This window comes from Sciurus vulgaris (genome assembly GCF_902686455.1).
Source record: "Sciurus vulgaris genome assembly, chromosome: 2".
Taxonomy (NCBI): Eukaryota; Metazoa; Chordata; class Mammalia; order Rodentia; family Sciuridae; genus Sciurus; species Sciurus vulgaris.
Window position 1 is genome coordinate 53,498,731 of NC_136462.1, and position 17,261 is coordinate 53,515,991.

Below are 17,261 nucleotides of genomic sequence, written 5' to 3' on the forward strand. Positions count from 1 at the left end.
TTTGAGTTCTTTATACATTCTGGAGATTAGTGCTCTATCTGAAGTATGATTGGCAAAGATATTCTCCCATTCTGTAGGCTCTTTCTTCGCATTGCTGATAGTTTCCTTTGCTGAGAGAAAGCTTTTTAGTTTGAATCTATACCAGTGGTTGATTCTAGCTTTTATTTCTTGTGCTATGGGAGTCCTGTTAAGGAAGTCTGATCCTAGACCAACAAGGTGAAGATTTGGACCTACTTTTTCTTCTATAATCAGAAGCTATTTTGAAAATCTATACTCCAACAAAATAGAAAATTTCGAAGACATCAACAGGTTTCTAGAGACATATGAATTGCCTAAACTGAACGAGGAGGACATAAACAATTTAAATAGACCAATTTCAAGTACTGAAATAGAAGAAGTCATCAAAAGCCTACCAACAAAGAAAAGTCCGGGACCAGATGGGTTCTCAGCCGAGTTCTACAAAACCTTTAAAGAAGAGCTCATTCCAATACTTCTCAAAGTATTCCATAAAATAGAAGAGGAGGGAACCCTCCCAAACTCATTCTATGAAGCCAATATCACCCTGATACCTAAACCAGACAGAGACTCATCAAGGAAAGAAAATTTCAGACCAATATCCTTAATGAACATCGATGCAAAAATTCTCAACAAAATTTTAGCAAATCGCATACAAAAACATATTAAAAAGATAGTGCACCATGATCAAGTTGGTTTCATCCCAGGGATGCAAGGTTGGTTCAACATCAGGAAATCAATAAACGTAATTCACCACATTAATAGACTTAAAGTCAAGAATCACATGATTATTTCAATAGATGCAGAAAAAGCATTTGATAAAATACAGCACCCCTTCATGCTCAAAACACTAGAAAAAATAGGGATAGTGGGAACATTCCTTAACATTGTAAAGGCCATTTATGCTAAGCCCATGGCTAATATCATTCTAAATGGTGAAAAACTGAAAGCATTCCCCCTAAAAACTGGAACAAGGCAGGGATGCCCTCTTTCACCACTTCTATTCAACATCGTTCTTGAGACTCTGGCCAGAGCAATTAGACAAACCAAAGAGATTAAAGGGATACAAAGTGGAAAAGAAGAACTCAAACTATCCCTGTTCGCTGATGACATGATTATATATTTAGAGGAACCTGGAAATTCCACCAGAAAACTCTTAGAACTCATAAGTGAATTCAGTAAAGTAGCAGGTTACAAGATCAATGCCCATAAATCCAACGCATTTTTATACATAAGTGATGAATCTTCAGAAAGAGAAATTAGGAAAACTACCCCATTCACAATAGCCTCGAAAAAAATAAAATACTTGGGAATCAATCTCACAAAAGAGGTGAAAGACCTCTACAATGAGAACTATACAACACTAAAGAAAGAAATTAAAGAACACCTTAGAAGATGGGAAGATCTTCCATGTTCTTGGATAGGAAGAATTAATATTGTCAAAATGGCCATACTACCTAAAGTGCTATACAAATTCAATGCAATTCCAATTAAAATCCCAATGATGTACCTTACAGAAATAGAGCAAGCAATTATGAAATTCATCTGGAAGAATAAGAAACCCAGAATAGCTAAAGCAATACTTAGCAGGAAGAGTAAGTGTGATTTTTATAGTAAAAATTATGAAAGGAAGAAACTTGATAATTTTTCTAAGCTTTCAATTGTAGGGTCAGATAAACATTCCCAAGAGCTCTTATACATTTTGATTTATCATCAACTTGAACTGATTTAGTAAACTTTTTTTCATTTCAACATACCTTACTTCTTTGACTTTCCTAGTTGTTAAGAGTATATTTCCACTCCCACATTTAGCAATCTGAAATTGATATTCTTAATAACTTGTCACATACATCAATTTATGGCAAACTAAAAGCTAACTGAATTTTATCTGATCTATTTGTCCAAGACTTTGCCATTAAAATAAATGGAAAATTCTGTCTCCATAGTCTTACACACTCTCCAGTTCCTTCTCTTTCATGGTCTTATATGAAACATTCCACCCACCAATATTGCCCTGAGTTTCACATGGTGTCTCTACTGTTGACCTTTCTGGTCTGCTACTTATTTATGATTGTGTTCTGTTATTTTTCCATATCATCCTGGAGGAAAGGAATGTTTCCAGTTTACCTCCTTATCTCTGCAACTTAGTACAGGAAGCATGTTAGATAGTTAATACACATGGATATTTTGTTCCAGAAATGTATGAGAAATGTTAATTCTTTTCCCTTCTTTTGGTAGTTTCCATGAAGGTGAGACTTTTACTTGGTCTCTGCTTTATGCCTACTCCTTTGTACCTGGTATATAGTAAGCATTAAGTAAATATTCAGTGAATGAATTAGTGATTGATTAATTAATTTAATGTTCATATTGCTAAAGTACTGGGTATAAATTCAGAAAACTTGAATTTTTATGATAGTATAATAAAAATGATTTGAAGACATGTTTTTAAAGCAACAGCTAAAATGCCCATACAACTTACTTTCAAATACTTTCTTGTTTTCTAGCAAACTCCACATGGTGTAACTCTTTAATAACTACACACAACTCGAATAGTGGAGTTTGCTGTTGAGTAATTTAAATAAACAAGAATAAATAACATTTCCATTGAAGATCATATTACTGTGAGATCCTTAAGTGAGTATACTTCTGATGATGTTGGCTATGGTCCAAAAGCAAAATATCACTGTTATTAAATGTACTTGTTGGCATTTAACCGGCTAATTATAATTTAAAGAGAAAGTCCTTGACATTTCAAGAGTTATTTCCGATCATTGCTGCTAGATTGTGCTGCGTTTCTTTTCCTTGCAAAAAAATCACATAAGGCCATGACAGCAGAAAATTGAACAAATATTCTCATTTAAACAGAATAACTTCCTTGGAGTGACAGCCTACAGTGGTTTAAAAAAAAAAAGCCATTCAAGAATGCCTGTGGCATGAGAGTCATTCACTAGTTGCTTTTGGCATGCACTCTTTGGGAGAACACAATCAGGATGACAACCACAATGACTGAGAGTGTGACTGATTTGCAAGAAGTTTTAGGCTGTGTAGTTCAAGCTCTCATCTACAAGCCAGTGAAGCAGGAATGACTCCTTGCAGAAATCACATTGTGATATCTCAATTTTCTTCATGGAGTGATAGCCAATGCCAATTATGTTCTCAAGCACATAGGCTTAGAAAAAAGCTTTCCAATTAAAAGGAATAAATTTCTAGCTTTAGAAATGCAACCTGTTCAATAAAGATAATCTTAAGGGAAATATCAATTACCAATATAAGAAACCTTTTGCATTCTAATTCAAGTGAAAATGTTATAACAATAATACAACTGGGATAATTTGAAGACTGAATGGATTTTGATGATACTTAAGAAATCATTGTTTCCTTTGTAAACTTAGTGACCTGGTATGTTTTAAAAATGATTCATTTGTTTAGCAGTTACTGCTGTCATATTTATCAATAATGTGGCATAATATCTGGAAGGGGCTTCCTAATGATCCAATGAGGAAGTGCAGAGAGTGAGTGTAGGCAAAACATGAAATAAAATTGGCATTAAGGTGATAATCAGAGGGGTTTTCAATATGGCGGACTAGAGGGTGACTGCATTTCATGTTGCTCCAGGACTCAGGATTCAGGAAAAGGAGGTATTGAGAGACTCGGGACCAACTCAGAACCCCTGGGTGATTCTCTCCCACTGGGCAAGGCTACGAGGCCCAGGCGGCAGGAACAGACTGCAGGTGGCTTCTCAGAGGAGGGCTTCCCAGTGAGAGACTCACTCACAGGGTGAGGCTCCCCGGCCCAGGAGGTAGTTCCGGACCCCAGGGAAGACTGCAGAGGAGGGTGGCCCAGCTTGAGACTTCTGCCCAGGGTGAGGCTCCCCAGCCGAGGCTGTAGTTCTGGACTGAAGAGAACTTCTCAGAGGACAGCTTCCCAGTGAGACTTACCCACTGGATGAGTCTTCCCTGCTGGTTAAAGCTTTCCCACCAGGGCAGTAGAACCAGAGACCTAGGCCCAGACCAGCCATGCCCCAAGCCCACAGTCTAGTCCCCCTTTGTTTGACCATGGGTCAGCAAGTGGGGGTGCCTCTGCCCACTAGAAGGGAATATACCCCATCTGAAGGCCACCACCCCTAGAGGGGCAGCTTCCTTAGGGAGCACTGTATTATCAAGTTCCTCTAAGACTTCAGGTTACTGAAGGTTAGGAGGTGAGTTACTAGAAATATACAGGGACACTATAAGTCAATAGGGGAAATGTGCAATTTCTCAGAGCTTCATTACTAGAGGGAAAGATACCTGAGCAATATGAGAAAACAAGTGCTGAAAATGTCCCAAACAAACCTAGATGCTACATCAATAAAATCTAATGACAACATGGCAGAAGAAATGACAGAAAGGGAGTTCAGAATGTACATAATTAAAATGATCAGAGAAGCAAACAATGAGATGGAAGAGCAAATGCAGACTTTGAATGATCGCACCAATCAACAGTTAAAAAAGCAAATGTGGGAAGCAAAAGATCATTTCAATAAAGAGTTAGAGATACTGAAAAAACAAACAAAGGAAAAGAAATCCTTTAAATGAAGGAAACAATAAGCCAAATTAAAAACTCCATAGAAAGCATAACAAATAGGATAGAACACCTGGAAAATAGAACCTCAGACATTGAAGACAAAATATTTAATCTTGAAAACAAAGTAGAGTGAACAGAGAAGATGGTAAGAAATCATGAACAAAATCTACAAGATTTTTGGAATATCATGAAAAGACCAAATTTAAGAATTATTGGGATTGAGGAAGGCTTAGAGAAACAAACCAAAGGAATGAACAATCTAATCAATGAAATAATATCAGAAAATTTCCCAAATCTGAAGAAAGAAATGGAAAATCAAATACAGAGGCTTATAGGACTCCAAATATACAAAATTACAACAGATCCATACCAAGGCATATTATAATGAAAATACCTAACAAACAAAATAAAGATGGAATTTTAAAGGCTGCGAGAGAAAAGAATCAAATTACATTCAGGGGGAAACCAATATGGATATCAGCAGACTTTTCAATCCAGACCCTGAAAGCTAGAAGGGCCTGGAACAACATTTACCAAGCTCTGGAAGAAAATGGATGCCAACCAAGAATCTTATACCCAGTAAAACTTACCTTCAGATTTGACGACAAAATAAAATCCTTCCATGATAAACAAAAGCTAAAAGAAATTACAAAAAGAAAGCTGGCACTACAGAACATTCTCAGCAAAATATTCCTTAAGGAAGAGATGAAAAACAACAATGCAAATCAGCAACAGGAGAAACTAGCCTAAAGGAATAGCCAAATAAAGGAGAAACTAAGTCGTGTCTAAAAACAAAAATGAGCCAAATGACTGGGAATATGAATCATATCTCAATAATGACCTTGAATGTTAATGGCCTGAACTCATCAATCAAAAGACGTAGACTGACAGATTGGATTAAAAAGAAATATCCAACAATATGCTGCCTGCAAGAGACTCATCTCATAGAAAGAGATACCCACAGACTAAAGGTGAAAGGATGTGAAGAAACATAACATGCACATGAACTCCATAAAGAAGCAGGGGTTTCCATCCTAATATCAGATAAATTAGTCAGAAGGGATAAAGAAGGACATTTCATACTGCTTAAGGGAAGCATAAAACAGCAAGACATAATAATCATAAATATCTATGCCCCAAACAGTGGCTCATCAATGTACCTCAAACAAATCCTCCTCAATTCCAGAAATCAAATGGACCACAACACAATAATACTAGGTGATTTTAACACACCTCTCTCACCACTGGACAGATCTTCCAAACAAAAATTGAACAAAGAAACCATAGATCTCAATAACACAATCAATAATTTAGACTTAATGGACATTTATAGATTATACCATCCAACCAAGAGTGAATACACTTTCTTCTCAGCAGCACATAGATCCTTCTCTAGGATAGACCATGTATTATGCCACATGCTACTGTTAGCAAATACAAGAAGATCTGTTGTATTCTAAGAGATCATAATGGATTGAAATTAGAAATAAATGACAGAATAAAAAACAGAAACTACTTCAACACCTGGAGATTAAATAATACGCTATTGAATGATGAATGGATAACAGAAGACATGGGGGGGAAAAATTCTTAGAGGTAAACGAGAACAAAGATAAATCATATCAAAATCTCTGGGACACTATGAAATCAGTACTTAGAGGAAGATTTATTTCATGGAGCACATTCAAGAAAAGAAGAAAAAATAAATAAATGCCCTAACACTACAGCTCAAAGCCCTAGGAAAGAAGAACAGATCAACACCAAAAGAAGTAGAAGGCAGGAAATAGTTAAAATCAGAGCTGAAATAATGAAATTGAAACAAAAGAAACAATTGAAAAAATTGACAAAATAAAAAGTTGGTTCCTTGAAAAAATAAACAAAATTTGCACACCCTTAGCCACACTAACAAAGAGAAGGAGAGAGAAAACTCAAATTACTAAAATTCAGAATGAACAAGGAAATATCACAACTGACACAACTGAAATACAGAACATTATTAGAAGCTATTTTGAAAATCTATACTCCAACAAAATAGAAAATCTTGAAGACATCAACAGGTTTCTAGAGACATATGAATTACCTAAATTGAACCAGGAGAATGTACACAATTTAAACAGATCAATTTCAAGTAATGAAATAGAAGAAGTCATCAAAACCCTACCAACAAAGAAAAGTCCAGGACCAGATGGGTTCTCACCCAAGTTCTACAAAACCTTTAAAGAAGAGCTCATTCCAATACTCCTCAAAGTATTCCATGAAATAGAAGAGGAGAGAACCCTTCCAAACTCATTCTATGAAGCCAATATCAACCTGTTACCTAAACCAGGCAGAGACACACCGAGGAAAGAAAATTTCAGACCAATATCCTTAATGAACATCGATGCAAAAATTCTCAACAAAATTTTAGCAAATTGCATTAAAAAATATTAAAAAGATAGTGCACCATGATCAAGTGGGTTTTATTCCAGGGATGCAAGGTTGGCTCAACATCCAGAAATCAAAAAATGTAATGTACCATATCAACAGACTTAAAGTCAAGAATCACACGATTATTTCGATAGATGCAGGAAAAGCATTTGATAAAATACAGCATCACTTCATGCTCAAAGCACTAGAAAAAATAGGGATAGTGGGAATATTCCTTAACATTGTAAAGGCCATCTGCGCTAAGCCCATGGCCAATATCATTCTAAATGGTGAAAAAATGAAAGCATTCCCCCTAAAAACTGGAACAATGCAGGAATGCCCTCTTTCACTACTTCTATTCAACATTGTCCTTGAAACTCTAGCCAGAGCAACTAGACATACCAAAGAAATTAAAGGGATGTGAATAGGAAAAGAAGAACTCAAATGATCACTATTTGCCAATGGCATAATTCTATATTTAGAGGAGCTGAAATATTCCACCAGAAAACTTTTAGAATTCATAAATGAATTCAGTAAAGTAGCAGGATATAAGATCAATGCTCATAAATCTAATGCATTTTTATACATAAGTCGTGAAAAAGAAGTTAGGAAAAATACCCATTCACAATAGGGAATCAATCTAACAAAATCTAACAAAAGAGGTGAAAGACCTCTACAATAAGAACTACAGAATGCTAAAGATAGAAATTAAAGAAAACCTTAGAAGATGGAACGATCTCCCATGTTCTTGGATAGGCAAGATTTAATATTGTCAAAATGGCCATACTACCAAAAGTGCTATACAGATTCAATGCAATTCTAATTAAAATCCCAGTGATGTACCTCACAGATATAGAGCAAGCAATCATGAAATTCATTTGGAAGAATAAGAGACCCAGAATAGCTAAAGCAATCCTTAGCTGGAAGAGTGAAGCTGGGGGGTATTGCAATACCAGAACTTCAACTATACTACAAAGCAATAGTAACAAAAACGGCATGGTATTGGCACCAAAATAGACAGGTAGATCAATGGTACAGAATAGAGGACACGGTCACAAACCCAAATAAATACAGTTTTCTCATACTAGACAAAGGTGCCAAAAATATGCAATGGAGAAAAGATAGCCTCTTCAACAAATGGTGCTGGGCGAATTGAAAATCCATATGCAGCAGAATCAAACTAAACCCCTATTTCTTACCCTGCACAGAACTCAACTGAAAATGGATCAAGGACCTCGGAATCAGACCAGAGACCCTGCATCTTATAGAAGAAAAAGTAGGTCCAAACCTTCAACTTGTTGACTTAGGATCAGACTTCCTTAACAGGACTTTGCCTCTCATACTTCAGATAGAGCACTAATTTCCAGAATTTATAAAGAACTCAAAAAACTTTACACCAAGAATACAAATAACCAAATCATAAATTGGGCTAAGGAAATGAACAGATACTTCACAGAAGAAGATGTACAAGCAATCAACAGATATATGAAAAAATGTTCAACATCTCTAGTAATAAGAGAAATGCAAATCAAAACTACCCTAAGATTCTATCTTACCCCAATTAGAATGACGATTATCAAGAATACAAGCAACAATAGGTGTTGGCGAGGATGTGGGGAAAAAGGTGCACCCACACATTACTGGTGGGGTTGCAAATTAGTGCAGCCACTCTGGAAAGCAGTGTGGAGGAGATTCCTTAGAAAACTTGGAATGAAACCACCATTTGATCCAGCTATCTCACTCCTTGGCCTACTCCCAAAGGTCTTAAAATCAGTATACTACAGTGATGCAGCCACATCAGTGTTCATAGCTGCTCAATTCACAATAGCTAGATTGTGGAACCAACCTAGATGCCCTTCAATTGATGAATGGATAAAGAAACAGTGAGTGGTATATATATATATATATATATATATATATATATATATACATATATATATATGTATATATATATATGATGGAATATTACTCAGCCATAAAGAATGATAAAATTATGGCATTTGCAGGCAAATGGATGAAATTGGAGAATATCATGCTAAGTGAGATAAGCCAATCCCAAAAAACCAAAGGGCGAATAATCTCACTGAGAGGCGGATAATGATACATAATGGGGGATGGGAGGGGGGCAAGAATGGAGGAAGGAGGGACTTTATAGAGGGAAAAGAGAGGTTGGAGGGGTGGGGGGAAAGAAAAATAACAGAATGAATCAAACACCATTACCCTATGTAAGATTACACAAATGGTATGCCTGTACTTCATTTACAACCAGAGAAACAAGGTGTACCCCCATTTGTTTACAATAAAAAATAAATTATTGGCTTTAAATTTTAAAAAAAGGTGACAATCATTAAAGTTGTGATAGGTTTGTGAGATTCATTAGCGTTCATATTTTGTACATCATTTAATTCTTTATAATAATATTTTAAGATAAGATTTGAAAAGCAAAATTTTGATATGCAAGAGAACACCAAGTAAGAGAAAAGTTTTGTGCTTTAAGATAAAGTTAAAAGAAATTAAATCAGCCCACACAATGCCTTTTCTTCTCAACTTGTGTTGTATGTATTTGTAGAACCACCATTTTAAGGTAAATATTTGTATATCTTTTTCCTGTAGTTTTTGTCTACCTAACTAGATGTTCATTTCAACACAGGATACCACTTCTTTGAAAATATTTTTATGTTCTCTAGACTATATGGACAATAGTGACCAGTATATACTTAGTGTTGAAAATATGCTGTTTTGTTAAGAATTTTTTTTGTTAATAATTTTTTGACTAGAAAATTTAAGCATGACAGAAATTTCAGGCTGCAGGAACCTTAGGATACAAATTATAATTCAAGGTAATGTCAGTGGGTGAAAACCTTAAGCTGACGAAAAGTGGGAGGTTTAACTACCCCCAACCAGAAAGTGGTAAAATAGAACACACATCTCAAAAAGATGGGTAATTGATAAAAGGAAGAAATTTAAGAAGAGAAGAGAAATTCAGAGGCCACCTAGATATGAGGAAAAATTGGGACATGGAATAAGAATTTTTACTGAATGTCTGTTATGTGCCAGATCTCATAACAAGAAATTTAAGTGTCAAGTAAAACAAATTTCCTGTTTTTGTGGACCTTTCTTTAATTATATTAAATAATCTAGCTTGAAAGCTGTTTTTTTCACAAGGAATAATCTCAAACATTTAAATTAAAACACTTCAGAAAATAGCCGTCCCATTTAGTAAATTTATATTTTATTCTAATTCTCTAAAACGCAGTTTCACATATGTTGAGCCAAATTATGTAATGTTTGCAAATTGTTACCTTAATTGTGGAAATAATTTAAGTTTTTTAAAAATGCAAACACTATTGAATGACATAGCTAAAACTCTTAAATAAACATTTATTTGCACTTGAAAATCTTAGCATGATAAACCAATTTTGTAAGTAAAATCTATCATCTTTTTAAAAATTATATTTAGAAATGGGTCTTACTAAGTTGCTTAGGGCCTCATTAAGTTGGTGAGGCTGGCTTTGAACTTGTGATCCACCTGTCTCACCCGCCTGAGATTCTGGGATTTTGGGGACACACCATCTCACCCATCTATCACTTTGTTCTTATATTCAATGCCATTAGTATAATTTTGATATGTATTAATTGTGCATGCATTCTATTTCATATTTAGGCTGGTTTGGCTGAGATTTAAAGTGCTCATTTTTTTCTGTTGTTGATGAAGGTGATAATTACCATTCAAAAAAATCCTTCTGGGAATTAATGACTATTTATTAAGTCTTTACAGATTATTATCACTTAGTCAAAAGGTCAGTCAGGAATTAATATTCCCTTACCAGCTATGATTTTTATGATGTAAAGCATTCAATATTTGGCCTCTGAGAACCCATAGTGTAATGGGGGCCTAAGTCAACCCTTTAACTTCTGATCTCCTGCCATACTTCTAGGGAATACAACTCTCCTGATTTTAACATTCCCTGAAGTCCATACTTGAATGGGTTCAATTCAATGGTTTTTATGTATTCACAGAATGATGTGACCATTGTGTAATTAAATTTAGACAATTTTATACTCCAAAGAGAAATCCTATACTCATAAATAGTCATTTAGTAACTCAGATCCTGACAACATCTAATCTAATTCTGTTCATATAAACTTCTTGTGAAATTATACAGTATATGATCTTTAATGTTCAGCTTCTTTACTTATATTAATGTTGTAGCATTTATTAGTATTTTATTCTTTTCTTTGACTGAATAGTATTGCAGGCATATTTCACATTTTGTTTTGTTACCTATTCTTCACTTAGTGGACATTGGATTGCTTCCACATTTTGGTAGTTGAATAATGATGCTATGAGCATTCGTGTAAAGTTTTTGTGTGGAACTATGTTTTGATTTCTCTTGACTGTATACCTGGGAGCCATAAGGGGATTCCATGTTTAACATTTTGAGAAACTGCCTGATTACTGTCCAAAATAGCTGTGTCATTTTGTATACCCATCAACAAAGGATGAGGAGTCCAAATTTTACAGATCAGTGCCAACACCTGTTAGGATCTGTCCTTTCAATTACAGCCAGCCTGGTTTGTAAGAGGAGGTCTCTCATTGTTTTGATTAGTATTTCCCTAAGGATGATGAACATACATTCATGTGCATATTGGTCATTTGTATATTTCCTTTTGAGAAATATCTATTCAAATCCTTGCCCATTTTAAAAAATGCTTTTTAATTGTCAAATTTCAGAGCATTGTTAGGTTTACAGATAAAACTAAACAGAAAAGACAGAGTTCTTACGTCACCCACAGTTTCCTGTACCATTTTCCACTGGTGTGGTACATTTTTTACAGTGGATACCTTATTTGTAACCCCATAAATTTCTTTAGAGCTTACTGTATGTACTATTCATTCTATGATTTCTCCAAATGTGGAATGTGTATGTACAATTGTGGGATCATAGAGAACAGTTTTACTGCCTTAAACATATGTGCTCTGTGTATTTATCCTGGGCCAACTTCTCACAAAAAAACTAACAACCACTCATTTTTAAATTGTTTTTATAGTTTTCCTTTCTTCCCTAATGTTATATAGATGGAATCATATAGTAGGTAGCCTTTTCAAACTTGCTTCTTTTATATAGCAATATGCCTTTAAAGTTGTTCCATGCATTTCTTGTGGCTTAATAGTTCATTTCCTTTTATTGAAGATAAATAGTCCATTGTATAGATGTGCCACAGTTTATTATTATTACTTTTTAAGGGATGTTTTAGATGCTTTTAAGTTTGGGTATTTATAAAAAACAACTGCTATAAACATACATGCACATATTTTGGTGTAACTATGTAATTTTCAACTTGTTTGGATGAAAACTTAGGATCACAACATGGTAAGACTGTGTTAGCTTTGTAATGAACTATGTGACTGTCTTCCAAAGGGGTACTATTTATGTAGGACAGAAGAGGCTGGACACATGAGGAATTTCCAGAAAGCAGGTTTATTTAGACAAAGTGGTCCGGGGGACCAAGATCTGAAAATCTCTGGACACTGAGTCTGGAAATTCTTTTAGATTTATACTCAGTGGGGTGCTTACATGTCACCGGGTGGGTACATAACAGTTATTTTGTCCCACATCCTTAGGTTAGACAGAGGTTTCACAAGTTTTGTCTGCGAACCTGGCATTTAAGAAAGAGGGGACTACAAACTACAATGCCCTTTGCAGACATTTCTGCTGATATTCTGTTGACACCCTTTGTAAAAATCTTTCTGACAAGAAGATAAACTTAATTATAGCAAGGGTCTTTTGGTTGGGTGTACCTGGTCTGCCTCACTATATTGCATTCCCAGCAGCAATTAATGAGAATCCCTACTGCTCCAAGTCCTTGGTAACACTTAGTGTTATCAGTGTTTTGAGTTTTAGTCACTCTTATACCTGTGCAGTGGCATCTTGTTGCTTCAGTTTGCACCTTCCAAATGATGTGAATATTTTCTGTGCTTATTTGACATCTATCTGTATATCTTCTTTGATGGTGTGCCTGTACAATTGTTCTGCCCAATATATTTTTTTTTGTTTATTCATTTTCTTTTTATTGAGTTTAAGAAGTCCTTTATATTTTGGATACAAGTTCTTTAGCAAATGTCTGCTTGCAAAATTTTTTCTCAGTATGTGGCTTGTCTTCTTATAAGATGCTCTTTGCAGAGCAAAGATTTTTAAATTTAATAAAGTTCAAACTATAATTTTTTCTTTTCAGAGATCATACATTTGATGAAGTCTATAAAAATACATGACAAAACTCAAAGTCTCCTAGATTTCCTTCATGTTTTTTCAAGAAGTTCTGTAGTTTTGCATTTTACATTTAGTTATATGATTCATTCTGCATTCATATTTGTGAGTGGTATAATGTCAATGTCTAGAGGAATTTGTCTAGAGGCATGTGTATCCAGTTGTTCCAGCACCATTTATTGAAAATAGTGTTCTTTCTTACTGGATTGATTTTAATGTTTCTCTGAGGTAAATTGACTATGTTTATGTATTTATATTTTTACTGGTCTATTGTAAGAATTCTTTATATATTCTGAATATTATTATCACCATATATTATCTGCAAATATTTTCTGCCAATATGTAAGTTACTTTTTCATTTTATTACTCGTGTCCTTTGAAGAACAAAAGCTGTTAATTTTTTAATCCTGATTACTTATACATGACAGTAGAATGCATTTTGACTCATCATACATAAATGGAGTATAACTTTTCATTCTTCTGGTTGACATGATGTAGAATCACACCAAGTGTAATCATACATATATATAGGAAAACATGTTCAATTCATTCTACTCTCCTCCTTACCCCCATATCTGCTCCCCAATTCACTTTCCTGTGCCTTATCCAAAGTACCTCAATTCTTCTTTAGTCTCCTCTCTATTGTGAATTAGCATTCTTACTGGAGAGAAGATATTTTGCCTTTGGTGTTTTGGGATTGGCTTATTTTGCTTAGCACGATATTCTCTAGCTCCATCCATTTACCCCCAAATGCCATAATTTCATTCTTCCTTAAGGCTGAGTAATATTCCATTGTGTATATATACTGCATTTTTCTTCATCTGTTGAAGAGCAGATGGTTGGTTCCATAGTTTAAAAAGCTGTTAATTTGATGAAGTCTAATTTATCTCTTTTTAATGCATTTTCATTTGGTGTTTTAACTAATTTTTTTTTCTAATTCAAGCTCATGAAGATTTATTACTGTTTTCTTCTAATAATTGTATAGTTCAATATTGTTAATTCAAATCATTTTGATGTACTTTGTTCAGGGTTAAGGTAGGAATTTAACATCATTTCTGTGCTAACTTGTCTCAGCATCCTTGTCAAAAACAAATAGACACAAATAAATCTTTAGCTCATTTCTAGCCTCCCAATTCTTTTTCAGTAGTCTGAGAATCTATCTTATGTCAGTACCAGACTGTCTTGATTATTGTGGTTTTGTAGTAAGTTTTGAAATCAGAACCAGTGAGTTCTTCAAATTTGTTTTTCCTTCACAACATTGTTTTGGCTTTTGTAGATCCCTTGCATATGAATTTTAGGATCAGTCTGTTAATTTATGCAGGAAAGGCAGCTGGAATTTGGAAAATAATTTTGTTCTATTTGTAGGTTAATTTAGTAAGTATTTACATAGTTAAAATATCGAGTCTTCCAATACATATGTATATGTCCATTTATTTATATTTTTACTTTAAACAATATTTGTATTGTTTGTGTACAAGTCTTCTTGTGTGGAAATTATTTCTCAGTATTTTATTACTTTGATATTATTGTAAATGGAATTATTTTTAAAATTTTACTTTGATTGTTTATTGCTGTTGTAAAGAACTACAACTAATTTAACATATTAATCTTATGTCCTGCAACCTTCCTGAAGTTATTTCTTGAAACTAATAAGTTTTTGCTGTGAATCTTTTAGGTTTTCTATTTCTATTTGTCACATCATCTCACACAGTATTGCTTTTTCTTCCAACTATGAACGTCTTTATTTCACTTTTCTTGCTTTTGACCATAGCTGAAACATAGAGTACATGTTGAGAAGCAGCATTAAGAATGGGAGCATTGTCTTTGCTGGACTTTGGTGAGAAAGTATTCAAATCTTTCATTATTAAGAAACAAATTTGTTCTTTTCTCTCTCTTCTTTCCTCTTGATTGATGTTCTTTTTCAGGTTGAGATAGATTGTTTTCTGTCAGAAAATTATGTTGGATTTTATCAGAATTTTTCCAGTGAATATTGACGTTATAGAATTTTCATTTATTAATATGATATGTTGCATTAATTGATATTTGGGTGTTAAGCTAACTTTTTATTTCCACGATGACTTTTTATCATACTGGTCATTATTTATAGTTTTTATATGTTGTTGAGCTTAATTTTCTAGAAATCTATTGAAAATTTTTTGCATGTGTAAACATTTTTCTCTTTTTTGCAATGTCTTTAGTTTTGAAATCAAGGTAATAATGGCCTCATAAAATGAGTATAAATGTGTTGTTTTCTGTTTTCTCTCTTTTGTTGAAGAATTTGTGCAGGATTACAGGATTAGACTAGATTTTTAAAATATTTTGTAGATTTCATTTGTGAATATATCTGGTATTTTATTTGTGTGTACATATATGTGAGAGAGAGAGAGAGAGAGAGAGAGAGAGAGAGAGAGAGAGAGAGGGAGAGATTTTAAAAACACTTATCAATGTCCTGACTTATATGTGTATGCAGGGCCTCTATTTCTTGTAATTTGTGTATTTCCAGTAATTTGTCTGTTTCATTAAGGTTTTCTGATAAGTTGTCATGCATTGTTCATATTATTCCTATAATCCTTTTTATTATTTCTGTGATCTTGATGTTTTTCTGTTCTTTTCTTTCTTCTGTAATTTTGGTTCTATTCTATTTTTTTTTTTCTCAATGGTGAATGGTGTCTTACAATTTTCTGAAGCTTTGCTCATTTTTTATTTATTTTGTTTTTCTATCTATTTAGAGTGCAGAATATGTATTAATATAATCTTCGAGTTCCTGATTCTTTTTTTTTTTTTTTTTTGCTATGTCAGATCTGCTAGTTACTCTTCTGGTGAATTTTTCATTTTGGATATCTAATTTTCAACTCCAGAAATTTCCATGAGTTCTTTTCTAGCCATTTCTGTTTAATAGTAGTCTGTTTGATGGGACTTTTTCATCATTTATTCCTTTATTTTCTTTTAGTTCCTTGAATTTATATACAATATCTTTTTTTGGAGTTTTGTTCCTATGTCTGTCACCTGGGTCCCCTCAAAAACAGTTTGTACTGCCTACACTTTTTACCTATTAACACTTTCCTGCTTTATATAAATATATATATGTGTATATAAATAAATATATATGTATATATTTGTTGAAAACTAGACATTTTGTACAATATATTGTAACGCTCTGAATACAGACCTCATCCCCAATATACTTGCGTAACATGCTTGGTACAACTTTCTGCAATCAATTAGGCAATGCAGAGTAATTTTGAAGATGTATCTAGCCTTGGTTCTGTAGTTCCACTTCCAGTCATATACTTTAGAGAATTCTATAATCATCTGTACAAGGAGGTATTCATAAGGATGGACATTGTATCACTATTTGCAGGGGGAAAAATACAAAAAAAATTTAAAAATGTCTATCAACTGGAGCATAGATACAGGAAATAGAGCATTGTTTCTTTTTACTGCTATGTGATATGTAACAAATATCATTTTAAAATTATTAATAAATATGGATTTTATTCTCTTTAAAAAGGAATATTTGTCAACAAGTGACTGTATTATTTAGAGCAAATATATACTATAAAAATTAAAATAATATTTAATCTGATGGAAAATTATTCGAGACAGAAAAAAATATATATTCAACCCAGAGTGCACTGGCACAGCCTGTAACCCCAGTGACTCAGGAGGCTAAGGCAGGAGGACCATGAATTCAAAACCAGCCTCAGCAACTTAGCAAGGCCCTAAGCAACTCAGTGATATCCTGTCTCTAAATAAAATATAAAAAAAGAGCTAGGGGTGTGGCTCAGTGGTTGAGACCCCTGAGTTCAATCCCTATACCAAAGGAAAAAAAGAAAAGAACATATATACAAATAAGTGAAGAGTGCCAAATAGGGAACATGCACATAAAATTATAAATGCAAAAGACCCAATATATGATATTCCAAATACATAGAGTTCAGACATGAAAGCATAAAAGGTAAAATGTAAAAGAAGGGGAAAAAGTTATACCATGCAAATTCTAGTCAG